A 20477-nucleotide genomic window follows, 5' to 3' on the forward strand; every position below is an offset into this window, starting at 1 on the left:
ATGAATTGTGGAGGAGAGCCAGAGACACCGCTCAGATTTAGGAGAAAGTAGGAGTATTCAGCTGTATCCTGCTCACCCACTTTGATGTCTTTGGCTGAAAGAGTGACACATGATTCAGACCACCTACTCTCCAGGCCCTGGCTCCCTTGGTGGTCAAAGGGGAGAAGAAATCATGAACCCCACAACGCACACCTGTACCATGCCTCCTGCATCCTCCTTCACTGACTGCACAGGGATCAGGTGTCTGGCAGCTCTGGAGACTGTGTGGTTCCATGTGTTTGTCCCTTACTTGATCTTTAGCAGTGTAATATGGGCCATTGTCCAACTGAGACACCGGGGACACAGTCTGAGTGCACCTTGCAGTAAGCACGCTGTGTTTCTGTAAACATTTCTGAATAGGAATAGATGATATGTTTGCTTCATTTACAAGCATTAGGCAGCATCAGGACAAACTCCACTTGGCCTAGGAGGACCAGATCTGGAGCTGGATATGTCAGATGAGTCCAGGCAGCACTTCAACTTTCTTAGATTATCTTGGGCTTTTCATGTTGCTTTGTTTTAAACTCTACTTTTATTATTTCTTTTTAAAATGAGAAAGCTATTAGGAGATATGAGCAGGCTCAGAAAGCACAGCACTTTAGAGCTGATGGACACTTCACTTGTGGACTGCACTCATTTTGGACATCAGTGTGGACTTCAATTTCTGTCTTAAGCATCTCCATGTACTTGCAAGCAGAGTGAGTGACAGAAGTTTTATGGAACCTTCGCTGCAAGAAAGATTTTGAGGCTCTGGAACACATTCAGAGAAGGGCAATGAATCTGAGAGTGGTCTGGAGCACAAGTCTGGTGGGAAGTGACTGAGGGAACTGGGATTGTTCAGTCTGGAGAAGAGGAGGTTCAGGGGAGGCCTCATCAGCCTCTACAACCACCTGAGATGAGGTCATGGCAAGGTGCTAGTCAGCCTCTTCTGTCAGATAACAGCAGTAGGATGAGAGGTAATGGCCTCAAACTATGCCAGGGGAGGTTCAAGTTGGATATTCGGAAAAACTTCTCAGAAAGAGTAGTGCTGCAGTGGCACAAGCTGCCCAGGGAGATGGTGGAGTCACTGTCCCTGGTGGTGTTCAAGAAAAGGGTAGGGGTAGTACTTAGGAACATGGTCAGTGAGAAGAATGGTGGGAATGAGCTACCAGTTGGACTAGGTGATCTCAGAGGTCTTTTCCAAACTTTAATGATTCTATGGTTCTCTTCTATGGTTCTATTTTAAGTTGCTATAACAACTACAGATACCGAGAGAAACTATAGTCAAAGGCAGCTTATCTGCTAGGGCCTGTCCAGCTGCTGGTTATTGTTCCTGTTGCATCTGGCTTTTCACAGTACATCTGTTTAGCATAAATAACCTTTTTTATTGGAGTCCTATGGTACATCCAAACAATGAGCAAAAGAAAAAAGAGAAACTCTAAATAAGTTTTACAGTGTCAGTAAGAGCATTCACATTAAGGGAAACTATTTTGAGCAAATGCCAGTTCTTAATAAATTGCTATTATTCTGGTGTTTTTACAAAGTCCACAAGGGATTAAAAAAAAAAGAAGAAAAAAACCCACAGAAATTGTTGAAAAAATGGAAACGCTGAATGTCAATGTTCAATCACTCCTTTTAATCATAATATTTCTAGGCTGTTCTTCTAACAGATCGAGTGCCAAGATTTATTTATTTATTTATTTTTCTTCTTGTATCTATCTGAAAAGCCAGTGGCATAAAACAAGACCACAACTCACCTGGCTGAGCTCCCTTTCCTAAATGCTCCCTAGAAGGTTGTCTTTCAACCCATATTACCAACCCATGGTCTAAGCAGGCTTTCTGGAACCTTGAGGCTCTCCTGCACAGCTCAGAGCTCTACAGAAATGGCTGTAGTAAATCAGAACCTGCAAGCTCAGCCCTCAGAACAGGTGAGCCCTCCTACTGTTGCCCAGGTGATATATCACACTAAGAGGCAGCAGTATTTCTTAAAGACAGCAGGTTTTGCTAAGTATGCCCATAGTTTTCAGTCATGGCTATTGACTCCATTTTCTCGGTGTGATTTCTTAGAAATGGTTCCTTCCTGCCCACTAGCCCCTGGGGAACTCTGCTTGTTTCTACACTGATCAGGCTATTTTATGTTTGCATCTTTCACAGCTCCTGTGGGTGTCACTTGCTTAATTCCTGCCTGTGGTTATTCTGGGAAGCTGCTGCGTTTCCTTGGGATTTTCACACCTGGAGGAGCCCTTTGCTGATAAAAGCCATTGGCAGCACAAGAGTAGGGTAAGCAATGTGTGGCAGTGAAAAACAGATGCTTCACCTGGTGCTGGAAAATCAAGTGTTAGGCTGACTGTGACAGATGCTGGGTGAGGGTCATTTCCCAGCAGGAAGGAGCAGGGGAATATTGGAGACAATGGCAGGGGATCACAGAATGACAGTATCACAGAATTGCAGGGGTTGGATGGCACCTCTGGAGAACATCAAGTCCAATCCCTGCTAAAGCAGGTTCCTTATAGCAGGTCACACAGGAAAGCATCCAGGAGAGTCTTGAATATCTCCAGAGAAGAGGATGCCACAACCTCACTGGGCAGCCTGTTCCAGCACTCCATCACCCTGAAAGTAAAGATGTCTTCCTCATATTGCATAGAATGTCCTGTGTAGGATGTGGCTCTCAAGTTTCAGCGGTGCCGCCACTTGTCCTTCAACAGTTTGCAAAGCTTGCAAACACATTAACCGCAACAGGTAGCGCTTCCTTGCTGGGGAGGATTCGCTGAGCAAAGTGTCTGTGCATGACACTGAGCTCTGCGTTATCAAGCATCTGCAGATCAGAGGAAGCTGGGCTTTGTTGCAGTGACCAGGCTCTGGTAGGCCAGGACGTTTAGAGGGGGACCATACATTTGGAGCTGCAGCCAGAAAGTTTGCAGTCCTACAGGAGAGGCAGTTTTGCCAGTGGGGGAGGCTGGCAGGAGAGAGGACTTAACCCCCAGGAGCATTTGGGAGCTGGCTCTCCTGGCCATGGCTGGCTTTCCCTACCACAAGTTCACCCAGCCAAGGGATTGGGCCCTGAGCCTGAACCAACTCTTTTACTTTTCGGTACACACAGAAGTGCTTTTATAATGAGATTGGGCCAGAGTCCAGTGAGCCAGGGGGAATTAGAAACATTGTATGTGCTCTCATGCTTGCTTCATGGGGCAATTTTAATGAGTAATTGATTGCTAATTATATGTGCTGCTTTGTGGTGAAACATCATGGTACTTTGATATGGACCGGGAACCGAAAGTTGCAGTTGCTCTTGTTTTTGAAAAACATTTGGCCTGCTGATCTGTATGGGGTATTTTGTGCCTGATTAATTTAATGTATTGTCTTGGGTGAGTGTTGATTTACTTGCTGAATTCAAGATCAATTTTAATGAAGCTCTTAGAGCGTGATGGTTTGGGGACACAGGGTGCCATATTATTGGTTTGTTTAGATTGCTTACTGTTTTGTTAGATTTCAATAAGAAATTTTCTGGCATAGTGACAGCTTCCCACTTCCCTACAATTGAGCAGACAACAACAGAGCTTAAACAGACAACAAACTTTATTAAACTCACATGTACATACATAACAAGTACAAACTTTGGAGCAAGCAAGTCTGACCTATTTGCCAACAGCAACAAGAAATATGTTCCTTTTTAACTCCCAAACCAGGTGCAGTCTGGGAAACAGCAACTGCAGCTGAAGAATCAGACTGGAAATTAATTTGGAAAATAAAGTGCAGACATCGTGGAGGATATTAATACCTTCTCTGTTCTTCACCCCTGCTGTGTTCCTCCAACCTTTCTCTTAACGTTCACCTGGGGCAGGTCATAGAAGTCATCTTGGGAGAAGGATGGGGCAGGGCTCGGAGTACTGGGAAATGTCTTGCAGAGCTCTGTGTAATGAAAGCGTGGAGCTGGGATGCTGCTGGACTTCCAGTGTCCTTGGTGTGCAACTAGCTGTGGCACTACAAATCCACTGTGGAAATGTTCAAACCCAGAATGCTTGCAATAGCATTGCAACCATGACTACCTGTATTGATACAGCAGAAACCCTGGCGTTTGTTTTTATCTCTTCAGCAGGATATGGATGTGCCCCCTGGGTCCACTGCTGCATGTTTGGAAGAATATCCTGCTTCAACAAAGAAGTTAACTAGGACTTTGGAGTTGGTATTGGTTATGCTGGGAGCAGACCAAGGGGAATATTTGCTTTCCAATTCCAGAGGAAACTAAAAGTGGATCCAACTTGAAGGGAGTGTGGTGTGGGAGGACATGCAGAGACGTGGGAACAAGGAGACTCAGGAATGCTGTTGGAGAACTTTTCCACTCTTAAAATGCACGGCCATGGTTAGACTTGGTTAGCAGTGAGGCAAATCATGGCATTCCCAGGACTGGAAAGTACCCGTGAGCCACGCTCACCTTGGATAATGTCACTTGGCCCCTCCAGGCGAGACAAGTGGGTGGTGCTGGCAAGTACATGAACAACGTTTTTTCTTATTCTGCAGGGAAGGCACATACTAACTCGTCATGCTGTCTTTAATTTGATCTTGGATGATAAACAAGTCCAACAGTTTAATGTCCCGTGCAAAATAAATAAATAAAAAGCAATTATTATGTTATTTGAGAGGAAAAAGCCATTTGCTTGTTTGTGTTAGCAAAACATGAATTGGCACTTGCAGGGTCCAAAGGACCACAGATTTTTTGACGGTATTGGCTCCCACAATGCTGATTATTTTATTTTATTTTGTTTTGTTTTATTTATTTATTTTCCAGGGAGATTTAGTAGCAGGATGAGACAAAAGGATGCACAGCATGCCTGTAACATCCTTCCTCTCCTGAGTAGTGTCTGTCAAGGCAATGGGTAAACGCCTCCAGAAGAGGGACCACACCGAAGTTCTGGTGGTAGGTGAACAGCAGCACTTGCCAAGCAAGGCACCCCATTCAGTCTGTTTTCAATGATTTAAAACTGAACTAGAAAATGTGAATCCAGGCAGGGAGCTGCCATTTAAATTAAATTATCCACTTGAGATGACTGAGCTTTAAAAAATGATAATTCTGAGGGATGCAAAAAGAGTTAGGGCATAGAGATGACATGAAAGGAGTCCTTTCATGGCCTGCTTGACATTTCAGCAATTCTTCAAGCAGCATTTTAAATATCTTTTTAAATATAGTGCTTTCTCAGCCAAGTTTGCAGCATGAGAAAGCTGGAGTTTAATCTTTTTGATGTAAGCTGACTTGGTGTAGAGATTGTTCTTTCTTGTATGGTCACACTGCCTCTAGAGTATACACATATCCTCACGTGGCATGAAGCCAGGAAACACTAGGGTTAGAAATGTCACAGATAATGCATTAACTGAAACATTTGACTAAGTTATGTATTTGCATGATCTTGAGTGGAAAGGATATAAGAGGGCTGCTCCAAAAGTAATGCATTCTATTTTTATTATATTGGCCCACAATGTTAGAGGTGGATGTTAGTGATATGGCAATAGAGATTTAACCTTCCCACTCATATTCCATTACATTTTGTTGCCATGCAACAAATGGCAGCAGAAGGGTAATCTGGCAAAATGACATATGATATGGAAGTGCATACAAAATAAACGTGTGTCATTGAATTCCTCCATGTGGAAAAAATGGCACCCACTGACGTTCACTGACACTTATTGAACACTGATGGTGACCAAACAGTGGATGTGAGCACAGTGAGGGATGAGTGGTGCATTTCAGCAGTGGTGACAGTGATGTGAAAAACGAGCCATGTTGCAGGTGGCCATGGACCTATCTACAAGCATGGCATGCAGGCTCTTGTTCATTGCTGATGAAAATGCATGGCTAATGGTGGTGTCTGTATTGACAAATAGTGTTTTGTTGCTGAGAATCTGCTCTATTGAATAGTGTCAATCTGCTAATCCTATCTGTTGTAGTTTCCATGGGAATAAATAGGAGGTATTTTCTATCTCTCTACATATATAGATATACATCTATCTGTCTATCTAGATAGACAGAAAATTGGAGACTAACATACTTTGTATGTATTTACACTATAGGATATATACATAGAGTATATAAAATTATAAGTGCTTTTACAAGTTTTTACAATACTAACTTCCTACATGATTAGTAAGATTAGAAAGAAATTGGTGCAAATTGTCTTGTTCATCAGGAGTAACTTCACAGAATCACAGAATTGTAGGGGTTGGAAGGCACCTCTAGAGATCCCTTCATCGATTTGAAGTAATAATGTAATGAATATATATTAAAAGCAGAAAGATTAACAGAGTTAACCTGGGCCTTAAGAGCTTGGTCTTCATTTCCCTTCACTGTTATATTCTTCCTGTTTGGCTGCTGATTGTGTCAGTTCAGCAACTGAGTATCTGACTGTTAAAATCAGTGGCAGGTCATGCTCTTTTTGGGTGCTGCCAAGGAGTGCAGGAGTGAAGAACATTCAAGTGGTTGCCCAGAATTGTGGGCTGAGATAGCTACAGAATGTTTAGCCTAGAGAAGTTGATGTTCCATCTCTTCAGACATCTAAATCATTTCCTTTGGCGCTTGTGACAAAAAGTCACCTCTCTGCCACCATCTGACCATTATACACAGAGCAGGGTACTGCGCCTCTCTCCTACGCAGTGTCTCGAAGCAGCTAAGCTTCTCAGCCAAAATCAAAGCTCCTCCATAGGAGTCACAGTTTTCAGGACTTGAAAGGACTGCTATACATCTTTTACTTTTGTTATTATTTGTGCTTTATTTTTCCATCTGGATATGCCTCTCTTCTTTTCCCATCTGGAAATGCTAACTTGGCAGGTTCTGAATTTTTCTGAGAGCTTCCAGCTGTCTTGACAGCCAGAAGGTGCTACTTCATTTTGACAGTGTGATCATAGGATAGATCTGCACAAGAGCTCCTTGTGCTATTAGTCAAAATCATGGCTTTGTTTTGTTTTGTTTGTCCTTCTGCATTGACTCTGTGAAAGCTGTGTGGTATATTTCTATCACTTCAGGGTGAACTGGATCTATCTACTGCTTACATTCTGCATGTAAGTGCAAAGTTGAGCACGACTTGCTGTCAAGCACTGAGTAGATGTTGAGGCATCTCTGTCTCATGTTGATAGCTGTAATACTGGTCAGTGGCCATGGATCTCTGTTCAATGCACAAGGCATAGAAAACATCTGGGATTTGGGGACAGATGTCCTATTTGTGTTCTGCTTGAGCCCAGGCACACAGCTTTGTTCCTCTGAGACTCATTTAATTTGCTTTCAAGGCCACTTCCCAGAGCCATCTAATTGTCCCCAGGCTCTCTGTGAGGATCCTGTATGCCCAGGCACAGGGGTCTCAGCATGGGGGAGCCCACAAGCTGTCAGGGCCTCTCAAAGTAGATGTGACCACAGGGAGCGGCAACATGCCAGGGCTCAGCCATATGAACAGCACGTGCACGCCGTGCTGAGTGTGCCTTGTGATCAAGTATGAAAATGCCCCCATCCTTGGCTTTCTCCTTTTTTCCACAGTGGAGTGCCCTTCTGTCTTGGAGGCTGCAGCTCCAAGTAGCCCACCCAAAGGTCCCACCAGTAAGCTGGGTGGTCAGGGCCACTTACAAGAGTCATTGTCTGGTTCTGCTCACATGGTTTACTCTCCAAGTCTATTCTTCTTCTCCTACAGTCCCCCACTGGTGCAGTTTGTGCCACATATAAATTTAGAGAAATAAAACAATTTGCTTTGTTGAAAAGCAACCCATGATAGACTCGTTGCCTCTTCCTCTTTCAGTCTGCACTTGTTCGGTCCTGGCCCCTCTATGCTTTCTGCTCCATCAGCCTGACCACGCATCTTCATTTTTATCAGCATCTAGGGCCCACTGCTAACTCACTTACCAACACACCATCAATGCACAGGGGGAGAACAGAAGAATGTAATTCAGGGCTACGATACAGCAGTGTACTGGGAAGAGATGCTCAGATTGCTGTGGTGTGCCAGCAAGCTGCTGGCAACTGCGCATCATCCACCACACACCACAGCAAGTAGCCCTGCCAGCATTCGGCTGTACTGCCAGTGCTGTAACATGAGGTTACCATCACAAGAGCTTGTAGTAGCCATCTACCCTCGGAATCAGCTGCCTGGAAGATTCACCTCTCTGCTTTCACAGAAATACAGAATCACTTAGGCTGGAAAATACCTCTAAGATCACCCAGTCTAACCCCCAGCCCACCCCCACCATGCCCACTGCCCACGTCCCTCAGTGCCACATCCACACGGCTCTTGAACACCTCCAGGGACAGTGACTGCACCACCTCCTTGGGCAGCCTGTGCCACTGCATCACCCGGGTGCTTGCTGATGCTTTTTGGTGCTTTTTTTTACAAGATGTATGTTCCGCTGTGCATGGCAAGGTGGATTGATGTGGCTCAGCTGTTCCTCTGTTGTTTGACCGAGCTATATCCCACTCACAGCTAACCAGGAAAACTCAGCTCATTTAGCTCCCATGGACATCACTTTTGAATGCTGTGCATGTGAGCTTGAAACATAAGTGGATTTGTTTAAAAGGGAAACCAGAGAAGGGATTGACTAAAGTACTTTTTATCCTCTGTTTGTAAATGCACATACACCAATGAGTGTGAGACTGGATTGGGATTGGCTCCTCTTTGTCTTTGTCCTCATCCACATCCCCTACTGCCCCTGTCTCCTGCAGAAAGTCTCTTTGTTGGCATGCCAACCGTTGTTTCCCAGCACACTTCTCTTAGAAATCCCCGCTAAGTGCATATTGTTGTCTCTCAAAGAAGATATGAGTGTGGCAATGGGCAGTTATGCAGAAAGCCTGTGTGCACAGCAACTCATTAGCTAGGGCTTTTTTTCATAGAATTTTCAACTTTATTTTTGGTTGCTTCATCTGAAGGAAAGCTCCAAGGAAGGCGCAGAGAGAATGAGAAGAGTGTAAAAGGTGGGGAGACTGAACTGCATTGAGGAATCCTCTGTGACTTGCTTGTAGTGTAAGCCCATCAGATGGAGAAGGGGAATAAACAAAAGAATTTTCTTCTCAGCAGCGTGTGCTGGGACCCAGCACTGCAAATAAATTCATTGTTAGTTGGAGTCAGTGTTTTGGTTTCTCCCTTCCTTTGTGCGATGCTGTAGAGGAAGTAGATTAAAGATTGCCAGCTTTCTGGCAAAATATACTGGTGGCATCAGAATGACTTCATTATAGTCTCTAAATGAGCTAACAGACTAATAATATGTTCAGGAAAAAATACACATTATGAACATGCACACAGGTGTAGATTTAACCCCTTCCTTGGCACCCTTTGCTATGAATCCAGCTATTGCAGCTTAAGCCACAATTCAATGCTCTGCTAGCTGGGCAGTAAAGGATTTAATTCAACAGTTGCGTGCCAACTAATTGCAGCTGTATTTTCTTTTGAGTTCATCTACAATGCAAAGAAGATGGCAGCTGTTTGTTTGTTTGCTTGTTTGCTTGCCTGGTTGTGGCTGGGAATGCTGCTGCTAGGTGGAAATGCCAGCACAGTGATGCAGAGGCTCTGTGAGGCCATACAACTCTAATCTTTTATTTAAAATGCTTTCAGAAGCAACTTATACCTCACACCTCTGTTTGTTACCCCTGCGTAATGCCTGAGGTTTTCTGGGTGCAATAACAATAATGATATTGTGTTTCCAGAATGAGCCCATGGAAACCCTGGATGCCCTTGTATGTGCTCAACAAAGCCAACGTTTTCAGAATGTGTGTGATTTTTATTGTGTGTGAAGGTCAACTATCAAGCACTTGTTCAGGCATCTCTTATATGGGTCAGAAGACTGAACTTTGCCTGTCAGGTCATTGTCCTGATAGATGCTAGCCAGGTATCTGTGCTGTATGGTGGAGTATACTCATGTAATGAGTATATCTGTGTATATCTGTGATGTGTATCAGCTTTGCTACTCAGGTCTCACTGCATCTGCCAGAGGTCCAGGATTCCAAACAAACATAGGAAGTCCTGAAAATGTCCTGAAATATCCTAAAAATAGGAAGAATTTCCAGGTGGAAGAAGAGCAGGGGTTCAGGAAAACATGTCAGCAAATCCGTCTTTAACGTAAGCTATCTTTAATGTACAGACATTGCTATTCTGTGCCATGAATTTTTGAACTTATAATTCCTGCTTTCTGATGTATCCAGATGTATCTGATGTATCTGACTTTGGTATGCAGGAAGATGCAATGTTCGATGGAATCTCTTATCTCATGGCAATCATTTGTGTGGCCTTTTCTCTCTCATATGATGTTAACAGAGGGTGTTTTCATACTGCAGCCCATGGATAGTGTGATCAAGGCAAAACCTCTTCAAGGGTCTCAGTCTTCTGCTTGCCCACTATTTGCATAAACTGTTTAGGAGTGTTGTGAGCTTGATCTATGCTGCTTTACCACACTCTCTGCTGTCCTTGCCAGAACTGGTGACTATATGCAGATGTATGTGTAGGACGAGGCATCTGGGATTGGTTTATAAACAGTATATAATGAGCAGTTCTTCTGTAAAACAAGCTATTGTTTATGTAGGACTGCAACACCACTGCATCTTATTTTTAGGGTTTCTGTGAGAAGTGGGCAGTTGCCTTCAGCAAGCACATAAGGAGCCTGGCTGTTTGGTAAAAAATGGAAAACAGAGAAGCTTTTTGATTGAGGGTGAAATAAAAGCTATGAGTGGCTATTATCCATATCTCCTATTCCTCTGAGTTTGCAATAAAGCAGTCTCAGGGGTGTTAAGAGCTGTTGAGCTGGCACGAATGATTCTTTAGATAGTGTTCTGTTTAAGCCTTCACTCCTTTCAAGGTATTTTCTTGCTTTAAAACTGATTTATAATGTATGTGGTTTAGGAGCTATCAGAAACAAGCAGAGAACTCAGACTGCATGCAGGTACCATTCTTGATTCAACAAAGTCACCTTAGAAGAACATATGGATTTTCTATGGAGGTGCAAGGGGATTCTTTAGAAGGAACTCTATTGAAACAGATGATGTGCCTAAAAAGCAGAGAATCATTTTCTGCTGCCACTGAACACACTCAAGCCATTTCAGACATAGTCAGGTATCTGACAATCTGAGGTTACATAGAAAGTGGTGACCTGTATGCTTTAGTTAGTCACTAAAATGGTTGGGAATGAACCTGAATGTAAGTGGCCCATAGCCTGGACTGATTTTACTGGAGTAGCCCAAACTCATACCAGACAGATGTCTGGCTGCAAAAACTGAGTCCGTAGCCATTGATTGTTCAGTTGTTTTTCCTATTTGCTGCCAGGTCTTGAAAAGGCTGGTGGTGAGATCTTGTTCTCAGTTCACGACTGAAACGTGGGTGCGATGCAGACTTGATGGCTCACATCTTCCTTTTTTCCTGATATTTTTCCCCGAACTGTAGAGGAAAAATATAGCACACAATGCATCAGCTTTGTGTTCCAATACTGTGAATGTTTCATGGAGACAAGCCAGCTTTGTTCCCAGTAGCATTTTTGAATAGGATTTGGATGCAGAGTGTTCCTATAGGAGCAAATAATATGTCACCTGGAACAGCAGCTGGTTTGCATATGGTCACAACTACTGAGCTTTTTAATGCCAGAAGTGAAGAGCATGGCACCCCTAAAATGTCTTGTATTCATGCTAGGGTAAGGCTTAGCAGAAGTTGACTTTGCATGGTCTTGTCACCTTTCTGTTTGTCTACTCTAAAGGTAAAACCTGTCACCAGCATGGAGAACATATTCATCAGTGAACATTTATTGACAGGAAAACAATTGAAGGAACTGAACACTTTCCAAAAACAATAAGTGGGCTATAAAGAAGGTATATTTGATGGCTAAAATTCCACTTGTTACTGTGCAACACCCCTTGTAAGCATACAACACCCAGCAGAAGTATGCAGGAGTTAGTGGGAACAGGACTGTGCATGTAGGAGAACATGAAATGATCTTGTAACAAGCTATAATACAATCCTGACTCCTTTGGTGGTGATGTGTAAACTTCCACTAATTCTGAATAAGTTTGGTTGAGTCCTAGAGCAAGTACAAGATAAGCAGTATGGGGAATCCAGGTTCTAGCAATGCAGTCAACTATTTTCTTGGAACTGGAAATCTTTTTGGGAAAGGCTTCTTATTGGCTTTGTGGTTTAACACCAATAGGCATTAGATGGAAATGATTTCATTCTTGTTGGACTACTGTAGAAATTAAAAAACATTATTCATACAGATGAGGACAGTACAGATACTCAAACTCAATTACATGCTTCTACTGAGATGAAAAAGCAAAAATGACCTGAATTAATACTGTGAGTGTTAAGAGGGTATGAAGGAAAGCAAGAAAGCTGAAAGAAGACCTAGATGTACAAAAGTCATATACTTTATAGGGTATGGTTTAAGAAAGAAGTGAAGAACCCAGTGAAGCCTAGCAGAGGGCTGGGAAGATGGCTGGTGAGGGGGAGTCTCAGAAAAGAAAGGAAAGAGAAACTAAAACATTGTTTGGAGGATGTAGGACATCTGTGACAGTTCCCCACTGATTATACACTGTTAAAAATGGCAAGTCACTGGTTGCTTTCTATGTTTGATATTCAGAGGAGATTTTGTCTCTCAGCATTCTTTTTCTGCCTCCGTTGGACTGGCATAACTCTATAATAAAGTCACAAGACATCCTTCTAAATAAAACAAGGACTGAAGGCTTTTTGTTGTTTTTTTTTCTGGGTTATTTACTTATTTATTTTCTCCAGAAAGAGCCTAGCTTTGACCTAGGATGGTTCCCAGTGAAGTCAGTGGTGAAACTCCTACCATCATTTCATTAGAGAATGCCTGTAGTGTTATGGAGGCATTCTGAAAACTCTGCTTGCAAGACAAATCAAGAGCAAACAATACAAAATGGATCCTGCAGATGAACTTGTTTCTGTCACCTTTTCTGGGCCAGAAATGATAGGACATGTGTGCAACCAAAGTTTCAAAGTCTTTCAGAGTTTTCTGATGTTTTCTGATCAATGGACCCCAACAGTTTTTTAAAACATAGATAAAACATAGCATAAGCATACTGTCAGCCATGCTTCCCAGTCACTTTTCCCAGATCCTTGTAAGCACTTTACATGCTGTAACTGGCCTTTAGACCAGAGAATGACCAGTGCTAATAGACTCTCTTATGGCATCTGCCCTTAGGCAGTGTAAAACCACAGTGAAAGTAAGTGATATCCACTGCCCCAGACAAGTGAGAAATTAAACAGGGAAGACCTAGTAAGCATAGGCACAAAGGGGGGAACTTTGAACTCCTTTATTTGGAAATATTTGAAGCAACACCACAACACTAAGTCAATGATTTGTACATTTTTTCACATCCAAAAACTGTCCACAGTCAAGACTGCAGTCTAACATGCCTGAATGTAACTAGGTCGTTCTATAAATATATTGTGAATGGGATCTTGATTTCCCCATTTGTGTAAATACATACCTGTTTCATGTAAGTGCTGGAAATAAGTAATTAATTTATGCCAACAGAACACTCTGAAAGTCTGAAACACTGTGAGTGGCTCATATTACTATCATGATAGGTCAGGTCCTTCAATTCTGGTACATTAGTTGGCTTTGGGCAGATGTGGAAATGCTGCATGTTGTTTTCATTTCCTGCTCTCTTCTGAACATCCTGTCTTCCACTTATACCCCAAGGTGCTCTGCCAGGTAGTGCTGTTGTTTCATTAAGGCTGGCACTTTCATTAAGGCTGGCAGCTGCCTCCTCCTAGAAAGTCAAGATAGCACCTATTAACTGACTGACAGTAACTTCTTCCCATGTGAGGTCAGAGGGTGTTGATCTGGCTGAGATCAGGTCTTACTGGGGAGCCAGAAGCCTGAACATTGTCTTATGACCTACGAACCAGTGACTTCCCATTTAGAGCATCCTAGTGAACCCAGAATTTGCCCCCACAACAGCCATGATAACCACCCTGTGGCCTTCTCCCTAATGCTACCTACCATTTTTCAGGTATGAGGATCTCCAGTTGTTTTGCCAGGAGCCAGCCACTTGAGATCACCCCAGAAACCAATAGACCTTATTTAAAGCCTCTCCAGTGGGATTCCTCTGGATGAATGCCGAGGACGGTTTCTAATAGGAGAGTATCTGTTTTGGAGGGTGGGGTGCTTCTGGCTTCATTTCCCCTTGAAGTTTTCAGGTTAGTGCTTGCACACAGCGAGAGGCTTGAGATGAGATCTCATCCACAGTTGTTCATTTTATGATTCTATTTAAAAAAATAACATGGGGGAATTTTCTAGATTCCATCCAATCCATAATAACTTTTGAAAAGTTAATTTGGTGCAGCTGCTTTATAACTCCTCCTAAGGCCACAACTCAACATGATTACACAACCGCAGTAACTTTTATGGCTGAGTGGAAACACTATCTTGGTTTTGTTGTTCTACAAAAGCCAATATTTGGTTTAAAGTTTCCCTTGGATTTTTAATCCACTTTGCTAGGAAATCTCACTCACCACCAGTATTTTGAGATACTTCACCTGCTTTTGTACTTGCTTCGTACCGCATATTCACTAGGTCTAATGCACATTGGAAAAAAATGACAGCCTTTCTTCTTCCAGGGGAAGTTTCTGAACACGAAATGCATCATATTGATATCTTTTGTTAGGCTGTACCGTGCAGGTCTTTATGGGGACTCGGCTTACGTTCTTTATTCCTTCTTCCTGATAATCCACCCCCCTTGTGAGAATGGTGTCAAACATAGCATCCAGCTGGCTGGCCCCTGGGTATGCTAATAAAAGTTCTGCTTCTCCAATCATCCAGCTTTGCCCGAGGAGTCTGTCAGCAAAAATAAAAAGGGTATTTCTATTTAAATACCATACAGTGTCTGCTCATTGGAAATATTTTTACCGTGGTAGCATACATGCCACTACCAATAATGGTGTATTGTTGTTATATGTTGGCTGTTAAAATTCAGCCAGCACTAAAAATTGCCATAGAAAGTCCTAGTCTAGAAGGTATTTGTTTGTTTTGACAGGTTATTTAAAACAGGGAATGAAAAATAATTAGTGGTTTTGGACTTCTACCTTGCATTTTTTTTCTGTCTAAAAAGGTCTTAGATGATATTTGATGGTGATTGGATCCTAACAGAAGGCTTATATCCTGGGAAGGAGTGGGACTGAAGATCTATCAGGCAAATTCTGTGGTTCCTTTTTTTAGGGGGAAAAAAAACAAAAAAAACACGCTATTTCGTTTTCAGGATGAGAACAACTGCTACAGCTTTCTGCCCAGCAAGTGTTGAGTTTACACCACTAAAAATACAAAAGGGATATTTGATGACAATTCAAAATCAAGTATAATTACAGAGGAGTAATAAACATTAGTACTAACAATCATTTTTGCATTTCTCTGTTTGGACAAGGGATTAAAACATTTCTACCTATAACGTACTGAGCCTCTGAAAGGCCTCAAGTGATCCAAGTGTGCTCCAGGGTCCTCTTCATTCGTAGGTGGAAGTTATTGGCTCAGAGAGATGAATCCCCATATGGTCAGCCTTGTAACTGAAGACAGACGCCTAAATTTGTACATAGATAATTGGCCTGACAGCTAGAGAACACAGTGCTCTTCCCTCAGTTTGATACGAAGTTTGGCTGGCTGTACAGCGTGGCCATAAAGGTGTCCAAACTGAAGACGTATAGGCCAAAGATTTTATTTTTAAATGGCTGCTGAGAATAAGGGTCCTAAATCTATACTTAGACAAACAAACAAACACCTGATTTTCAAGCTGCTGAGCACCCAGTGGCTTGGCCACAGGTTTGAATATTTTGGCTTACGTGACATGTCCAAAGCCACACAGGAAATCTGCTGCAATTCCAGGAATAGAGCAAAGATCCTGTGCTTTAACCACAAGTTGGCTATGTTTTATTTGTCAGCAGTCATTCCCACAAGGAGACTAAACCAGGGATCTCACTGCATCTAAAGTCAGCAGGGTTACCTACTAGCAATGTAGCTAAAAGATATTCCTTGTTCTCTGAGCAGAGAAGCTGTATAGGGGACCCTGGAACAAAGGCTCAGTGCTTTGAAGAATCTGAATCCTTAGGACACACAGAAGTAGACATTAGGGATAAAGAATAGTATGTCTGCATCTGTGACATCTGCATTTCAGACTGCTGCGTGGGTTGAAACTGCAGATTGGAAATGCTGTTGTAGGAGGGAAGGGGAGCAGTAGGTGCTTAAAAAGCTGCTTCTGTGGTATGCAGCAGGACCGAAGATCCACTATGCAAAGCTGATCCTTTTTTGATCAAGGCACATGAAGGTAGCAATCTAATCCTACTTGTGGAAGTGAGTACACAGGACATTGCTTGTGTCCCCTACCTCATATGACTGCAGAGCCAGTATCAGCCTCTGTGTTGCTCTCTGACTTTGAGTCTACTCTGAAGTCTAGTCTTGCCCTCTGCCCACACTGCTTGCATACACATGGCAGCAGAGGTGGACTTTTGACTCTGTAAAGCAGAAGAGTTTGAAGGTCAGTGGCTGGAGCTGGAGCCTACATTCTCCTTTCAGTGGGCTGCATGCAGAAGCACAAAGCGCATCACAGGCCAGGTGTCAAACAAACAGCCCAAGTGTGGTTTCTCCAAGAAGGGCATGGAACAAGTTGCCCAGAGAGGTGGTGGATGCCCCATTCCTGGAGACACTCAAGGTCAGGCTGAACGGGGCTCTGAGCACCTGATGGAGCTGTGGGTGTCACTGTTCATTGCAGAGGAGTTGGGCCAAGTGGCCCTTAAGGTTCCCTTCCAACTCAAAAGGGTCTGTGATTCTACGATTCTATGAGTAGTCCTTGTAGCATGGATGACAAGTGTGCTTTAAGCCAGCCTGTAAGTCCAACTTTGCAATACAGGGATGATCTCCACTACCATCATGCTACCAAGCTGTGAATGCTGAGTGATACTGTGTATACTGAGACCAGTAGAATCCTAAGTCTAAACTGATGGAACTCAGGATTTAGTGATGCAGTACTGCTTTATATCAGCAAGGAATTACTCCTTCTTTTTCTTTTAAATGGAAGAACCAATTGCTGTCTCTCTGCTTACACGCTTAACTATATTTCCCATAAGTACCAGAGCAGACTTGAAAATCTGTTTTTGCACATTGTAGTTTATGCCTATTAGTATGAACTATTTTATATGGAGCTGTTTAGCAGGTGAGAATGTGCCGCAGGAAAGAGGCACTGAGCCATAACTTTTATAAGGAAAATGTTGAGGCTCTCTTCAGGGTATATGCATTTGACATTGTACAATACCAGACGGTGGTTTCTAAATGACATCTTATGTAACTCCTAAGTCAAGTAAGATAACAAAAAGGGCTGCATTGCAGTCAAATTACTATAACTAAAAACCTTCTCAACATGATACTTATATGCTTATTGCTAAATCGATAAAGACAATTACAGATTACAAAGTAGAAAATGTTCAAACATTCGTTACCATATTTTTTATCTCAAGGCAAGCTGCACATTCCTCTTAGACACATGCCAAATGTGTGACTTTAAACAAAACGTTTCTTGAGCTACATACGTATGAAGAGAATACGAGTCATTTTCTTAATTGTTCTGATCATTTGGTTCTATCTGAAGAGATTTTTTTCTCTCTCAAAAGGAAACATATTGAACTGTGGACAGGGCAAACACGGAAAAATTTAGGCCACGCAGTAATATGAATGGGAACCCGGGAATTGTGAGAGACAAGTGGGTTTCATTGGAAGTCCCATCTTGGTTTCAACAATAGGACTGATATCTTGTTACTTGCATTTAAGAAATGTGGATTTCCACATTCTAAACATCTTTCATGAATTACTGCAGATCTGACACATTTGAGTTATTACACTCCTCCTGGGAGATTTCTAAATCCAGTTGTAACAGCAGATTATATGAAACAGCTGGTCAAACAGAATGAGGAACCAGTTCATTGGCATCTGATGAATTAATAAAAACAGGCACAATACAAATTTCAGTGTATCTATTGTGTATCTATTCCCTGTATATATCGTGTACATATTGTATATCTATTATCTGTGTATATATATGTATATATATGTGTATATATATATGTATATATATGTGTGTGTATCTATATCTGTGTACATATTGTGTATCTATTCTGTGTATAAATTTCAGTGAATCTAGTGATTCTCCAGGTGAACAGGGAACAAGAAGAAAAGAGCAGGTACCAAATTACAGAAGCTGTTTGGCCAACAGGTAGAGGGTAACTAGTTCTTCATGGCTAAGGCTTGGAAGACATGTAAGAGATTCCCTGGGAAAAGAAGCACACTTCTTGCAGCTTATGCAAATAATAACAAAAGAACAGTGCTTACATAAGTTCATGCATCAGACAATCTGCTAATGCAAGTACAGAGAAGAACAGGCTTTGTTTTCTCGTAGGGGATGAGTAGCTTTACAGACAGCAATCCTTTGCATGTCACAGATCCAGTGGCAAGAAGAGGGCTGTGAGTTTCAAGACTATTTGAAGAAATGGGGAAAGGTGTTTCACAACAGTGATAGCACTGATTCTGTTTTCTTCATGGTGCTCTGTTTTCTTCATATGGAAGTTTCCATGCAGCATGTTATCTTTACAGGGAATACCCTGAGAAAGCATATTAAGGTGAAATGTTATTGTTCAGCTTGTTCAGAAGAAGCTGAACAAGCAACTTGTAAAATGAATAGAAAGGAATTAGCAGGGCTAGGTGGCTTTTACCCTGGACTGTAAAGGGAAACCACGTGGCAACAACTGAACTGGTGCTTACAGTGTGTGATCTGTCACCACATCTCTGGCATAAAAGAATCATGGAGCATGTAGACATGGTGACTGGGCTAAAATAGGGAAATGGTTTCAAACTTAGAGAGAGGATATTTAGGTCGGATATGAGGAAAAAGGTTTTTACAGTGAGAGTGGTGAGGCACTGGAACAGGTTTCTCAGATAGGAGGGGGATGCCCCCATATCTGGAGACACTCAGGGTCAGGCTGGACGGGGCTCTGAGCACCTGAAGGAGCTGTGGGTGTCCATGTTCACTAAAGGAGGTTGGACCAGATGGCCTTGAAGAGTCCCTTTCAACCTAAGGAAGTTCTATGATTCTATGATTCTAAAAAGACAGAAGAGAGAGCAATAAAGATGATGAGAAAAAAAAACAGGTTTCTGTAGGAGAGGAGACTAACAGATTAGAAAAAGGTGGATAGTAATATAGGTCCATAAAACCATGAAGAATGAGGAACAGGGAAGGATTACTCATTGTTTCTTGTAATAAAAGCAGTAAAGACAAGCTAGTAAAAGTATCAAGTAGAGGTCTTAAAACAGATGAGAGGAAGCACTTCTTAATGCAGTGAGTAATTAAGTTGTGATAGTCTTCATCAAAATGTACTGCGGAGGCCAAAGGTTTAAATCGGTTAGAAGACAGATTAAACAAATTCATATAGGACAGCTTTCTTTGTTGTTCATCAACATTGGCTGCAGGCTCCAGCCCAAAGAGTAAATCACCGATTGCCAGAAATGCGGGTGTGTTAGGGAAAGGAGTGCATTGTATCCGCTGCCTTCTATGCTCTTCCAAGTCATGAGCAAATACTGTGTTTTGGGAAGTGGACTCTTTCCCAAGGTAATCCTCAGGTTGTGCCTATCTCTGGTGGGGAGGTGGATCTTGAACCCTATGCTTGTGGCAGAGGCATGAGAGGGAGAACTCCCCACATTTAAAGAATGGCTGTTTGAAAGGACAGTTTAGTTCAATTCCTGTGGCAAAGTTACCGTTTTTGAGCACTCCACCACTGTTTGAGTGGTTGTGTTCATTTCTAGAGGTTTCTTGGATTGTCTTTTTAATCAAGTTAAAACAGGTAAACTTGTGTCTGTAACCTGTGTCCCAAGCTCTGCCATTTGTGGCTTACATGAAGGCGGTACAGATTGAGCTGGAGCAATAATCACAATCCTTGACTTCATCTGAGACAAATGAATATTAAAGGTTTGTCGGCTTGCTTTACAGGAAATGAATCTGGAGGGTTTGTTATTGAATCTCTGGCATTGCTATTGTGGAGGTAGCCCTCACTGACAGTGAGACTAGTATTAAGACTTCACCGGAGACTTAACTGTGGTGTTTATTACATGTACATTTTCTAGCAGTTCTTGCTTATGCTGCCATTATTCCTTACATTGAAGAAATGGCTGGGTAACAAGGACTGCCTCAGCTGGGGATAACATGTTATTAGTCGCTAAATGCTGAAGTAATCACAGTAAGGAAGAATCACAATACTGAGGTGCATGATGACTGAAGATTTTCTGTTTGTTTCTGTATGCTTCTGTCTTGTTCAGAACTGGGGAGATCCTACCATAACTCTGGACTATCTTTCTGCTAGGGCCAATACACTGGAGCCCTGTTACTATCATTGGTCTTAAATGCATGAAGACTCCAGAGAAACACCTTGGAATTTCTGGCAATTTGTTTAAGTGCATTTAAAGGTGAG

The 20477-nt window shown here is 42.4% G+C and overlaps 1 protein-coding gene across 4 annotated transcripts in view; it reads left to right on the plus strand.

Annotated features, from left to right (window-relative positions):
• The first annotated feature begins 2173 nt into the window (after positions 1-2173).
• The window catches only part of KCNE2 (potassium voltage-gated channel subfamily E regulatory subunit 2), a 45602-nt gene continuing 27298 nt past the window's right edge, over positions 2174-20477 (plus strand). Inside the window, exons 1-2 of one of the 4 annotated variants that reach the window (XR_014946200.1) lie at positions 2174-2298; positions 3705-20472. The gene's annotated coding sequence lies outside the window, so the exon portion shown is untranslated. Of the gene's footprint in view, positions 2299-3704; positions 20473-20477 lie in introns of those variants that run through there. The other 3 variants (XR_014946205.1, XR_014946202.1, XM_085547866.1) reach the window with 3 other exon arrangements.

The sequence above is a fragment of the Coturnix japonica genome, chromosome 1 (genome assembly GCF_054131305.1).
Source record: "Coturnix japonica strain WE chromosome 1, WE-NBRP24, whole genome shotgun sequence".
Classification (NCBI taxonomy): domain Eukaryota; kingdom Metazoa; phylum Chordata; class Aves; order Galliformes; family Phasianidae; genus Coturnix; species Coturnix japonica.